Genomic DNA, 4,541 nt, shown 5'->3' on the forward strand with positions numbered 1-4,541 from the left:
CCCGGGGGGCGTGGCCAGGCGGGAGCCTCTGGGCAGCGCCCCGCAGCGGCCCGCCCGCGAACCCGTCGGAGGCGTGAGGGTGAAACGGACAGTGTGGGACACGGGGCTCCCGTCCCCTGCCCGTCCCTGCCCGCGGGAAGCGGGGACTTCCCGAAAGGGGAATTAAAAAGGTGCAGTTGAGTAAGAACAGAAGAAGGGAAGAGGAAGCAAGGCGGCCGCACAGGGATGGGGTCATGGTGGAAACGAGGGGGCTCCGAAACCAAACGAGGGCTCGGTGTCAGTAGCAGAGGACCGGTCGGGGTCGGGTCGGGCAGCAGCGGGGCGCGGGGAAGCCTCGTCCCTGCCAGGACCCCCTCGGAGTCGCATCCCCCAGACGCCTCCAGCCTCGTTCCCCTCTCGTGGGGACGCTGGGGGTGACGGGGACGCGCTGCCCGTGACGTGGGTCTTCTCACGGTGTCTTGTCACCTTCTGCCCATAACGGGAAATATGCGTAGGAGCAGGTCCAAGCACAGCGACTGGCAAAGCAATTACTCAGTTTTGCCCTGATAAAATAGGTCAGGAGCACAGGTCAAAGTATGAAATCACTGTTCCTGCCCTTGGCACATGACCGTGACTCACTGGGTTGCCTGCTGGCCAGGGGATGACAGAATCACAGAATCACAGAACGTCAGGGGTTGGAAGGGCCCTGTAAAGCTCATCCAGTGCAATCCCCCCATGGAGCAGGAACACCCAGCTGAGGTTCCACAGGAAGGTGTCCAGGCGGGTTTGAATGTCTGCACAGAAGGAGACTCCACAACCTCCCTGGGCAGCCTGGGTCAGGCTCTGCCACCCTCACCAGGAACAAGTTTCTTCTCATCTTTAAGTGGAACCTCCTGTGTTCCAGTTTGCACCCATTGCCCCTTGTTCTATCACTGATTGTCACCGAGAAGAGCCTGGCTCCATCCTCCTGACACTCCCTCTTTCCATATTGATCCCCATGAATGAGTCACCCCTCAGTCTCCTCTTCTCCAGCTCCAGAGCCCCAGCTCCCTCAGCCTTTCCTCACACAGGAGATGCTCCACTCCCTTCAGGATCTTTGTTGCCCTGCGCTGGACTCTCTCCAGCAGTTCCCTGTCCTTCTGGAACTGAGGGGCCACAACTGGACACAATATTCCAGATGTGGTCTCCCCAGGGCAGAGTAGAGGGGCAGGAGAACCTCTCTGACCTACTGACCACCCTCCTTCTAATCCAGCTCAGGTACCACTGGCCTTCCTGGCCAGAAGGGCCCAGTGCTGGCTCATGGGATGGTGGTTGGCACCCGCAAAGTGATGCTGTGCCTGGGGGATCAAGGTGGGGCTGGGGGCTGCAGGGGGCCAGGGGCAGTGGTGGTGGTGGGAGTGGAGGGGGTGATCCTGCTCCTGCACTTACATGCATGCCTGAGCCAGCTTCCTTTCCCACTTCATCGATTAGCAGATCTAATTAGACCAGTTCGATACTGGGTGCCTAATGAGGCTCAGCCAGGAAGATGCTATTTGAATTCATTATATGACACGTTATATTCTTGCGTAAGAGAAAAACAAGGTACACAGTTACTGCTGCTCTATACAAAGAAAACAGCACCCTAAGTGCACCGTAATGAAACCTTGTGGCTGGTGGGAGGTATGTGAGATATCAGAGAGCCCTTCCCAGGCAGACAGCTGCCTCGGGGAAGGCTGTAGGACCCTGGATACAAGGGGTGAATTGCCAGTCCACCATTCCCCAGTCTCACTGCCCTCCTCGCAGCTGGCAGAGCCTCCCAGGAGACAGTTTACTCTGCAAAACGGGAGAAAACCAACCAAAACAAATCCTCTGGATCATTTTGTGCCATGCCAGTGAGCCCAAGAGACTTCTGCAAAGGGTGTGATGTATGGGAGAGCTGGTGCGGGGGACTGAGGACAAGCGGGCACGAGGAGGGTTGCTGCTCCACTGGAAGGTGCAGACCAGTTCCCTCATGCACAGCTTTCCTTGCGCTAGCATATTACTTACACATGCATTTGTAAATGATACTGCCTGGCCAGGTACCTTGCAGCAGACATAATATCTATTGTTCCACTGGTTAACATTAAACTTGTCTTGGTCCTTTACTCTGGTGCACACACGCCTTTGTCTTGTTAAACATTAACTGAGAAAGCAGCTTGGAAAATGTTACTTGGCTTCACTAAAATCTTTACATGACACTTGATACTTCAATCTCCTTATTACCCAGTTTGCGCATACTTCAAATATTAATGCAGTCCAGGCTTTATCACTCTTATTACCCTTCCAACAGAAATTATATATTGATTTCTAAGTGCAGGTATCTTTATCCTGGAAATGAGTCGAGGATGTAATGCCATACAACAAACTGAGAGTTAGCTCTTACAAAGAGGAATCAAGGCAGCTCTCCGCTGGGATGAGAAGGGCAGGTCTCCCACTAAGCAAGGACAGGTGGAGGGTATGCTCAGCCAGTTTCCATCGGCTGTGTTAGCACATCCGCAGAAGCTAGCCGAGAGGTGGTGGGAGCACCCAGGAGGTGTTACACACATAGAACTAATGGATTCACATGAGCCTCACTGCATTTGCGTGTGAGTGCGATGTGGCCAGTACTGAGTTGCAGCTGAGGGCAGGAAACCCCTGAGATACATTAATTTCATTTGAAACTGTTGCCTGAGGTGCTGGAAGACAGACTGGCTTTTGCACCTATGAAACTAGTCCTCTTCACACTTTTACTGGTGATTTTCTCCCTTGCTTTCTCCTGTTCTCTAATATGAGCTACTGTTACTGGTAGATGTGGGAAAGGAGATGTGAATCCTGTTTACTGGGAAACCTGTGTTGCCTGGAAACTCTGGTTTAGCAACATTTATCTCCTCTAGCCCTCTCCATGCCTGGCAAACTCTGGCTGTACAATCACAGCTTTTGTCTTTGGTGTTTACTTTCTGTCATTCTGATTGCCTGAAAGACACAAAACGGAGGGAAGGACTTGACCTTGCAGAGGACAAATGCTGGACCCACACAGCACGTCAAGCTGCAGAGAAGAGGTGAGCCATAAGAAGGGGAACAGCAGATTGCAAAACCGTTGCCCAGAGGACTCGCCATGGTTGCTTGCCCCCATTTTTTCTGTCTTTCGCACAGCTTTCCATGCAGTCATTCAGTTAAACCTGTTGCAAAAGCCTTGTGAAATACCCCACCGTCTTGCAAGATGGTTATGTGAGACTGCAGGTTGCAGGAGATGTCCTCATTGCTTTGCCTGTGACAGTGCCAGCTGATGAGATCCCAGTCCATCCCCACACTCCCACCAGCCTGTGTGTTTGTTCCTATCGCATGCCAGCACTTCCACACTGTCCTGATTTTGTTAAAAAACAAGTTTCTCTTTTAGTGAATTTGCCTCTCAGCTAAAGCCTTCATATTAGCTGCATTTTCCTGGAGAACCAGACGCATGTTTTGGTAAACCTAGCAATGGAATGCAAACTTATTGATAAGTACAGATGGATATCTCGCGAGAGGGGCAACGAGAAACTGGTGACCAAGAGACTGACCAACTGTGTATAACATTCCATTCACGTGAATACTTCACATAAAAGCGGGAGATCACGAGGATCTCGTCCCTTTACCCTTTTCCTTTTCCCTTCTGCTTATGGCCGACATTAGGAGAGGACCTTGCTGGTTGTCCCTGCGAACTGAGGCCTGGTGAGAGACTGAATCCAGCTCCGGTTGGCTACAGAGTCTAATCCAGGACTTTGGGTGCTGGCTCTGCAGTTGCTGAGACTTTCAAGATTGGTTTTGTATATTTCGTATTATTTTCCCTATTCTTATTAGTAGCATTAGTAAAACATCTTTAATTTTTTCCAGCTCTCTTCTCTCTGTCCTTCTTTCCCTCCTTCCCGCCCGTCCTTGGTGGGAAGGGGGGAGAGGGAGGGGCAAAAGGGGGAAGTGGAGGTTAACAACAAATCTGCCAGGGTTTGATTGTCACCCCGCAATCTTAACCCTCGACACACACAAATATACCATTAACGACCTTGTGGGCACATCCAGGATCCGTCTAGCACTTCAAAATGAAAATGCTGCCTGGGAGCATAAAGCCAATGGATCTGCACTCTGTGTATTGAAATCCCAAGGCCTGTCTAGGACAAAGGTACTTCTTACCCATCACCTGTACTATCAGGATTTTTTTCTGACTTGCTTGATGAAAATTAGTGGTTTAAAAGTTCAGGTCCATAGTTTCTGGGTGGCTTCAGATGGATGGCTTCAGAAGAAGGTATTTGTCTGTCTTGACAGTGCCCGAATGTCTGATTCAGATCAGGTAGGTACTGCTGGGGCTGGGAGTGAGTGGGGCTGGTACTCCTGATGGCAAACCATGGTTCTGCCAGCAGAGGAGCAGCAGCAACCCAAGCTGCAAAACCCGTGTGTGGAGCAAGTCACTGCCGTGTTGGCTGGTCCAGCCTGAGTCACAGCCTCCTGGTGTGATGGTGTTGAACAGATACGATGTCCCTTTGTATCTTGCCAGCCTCATCTGGGTCAATCTAAGCCCTGCACTCTAAAAACCA

Source organism: Patagioenas fasciata, chromosome 14, assembly GCF_037038585.1.
Source record: "Patagioenas fasciata isolate bPatFas1 chromosome 14, bPatFas1.hap1, whole genome shotgun sequence".
Taxonomy (NCBI): domain Eukaryota; kingdom Metazoa; phylum Chordata; class Aves; order Columbiformes; family Columbidae; genus Patagioenas; species Patagioenas fasciata.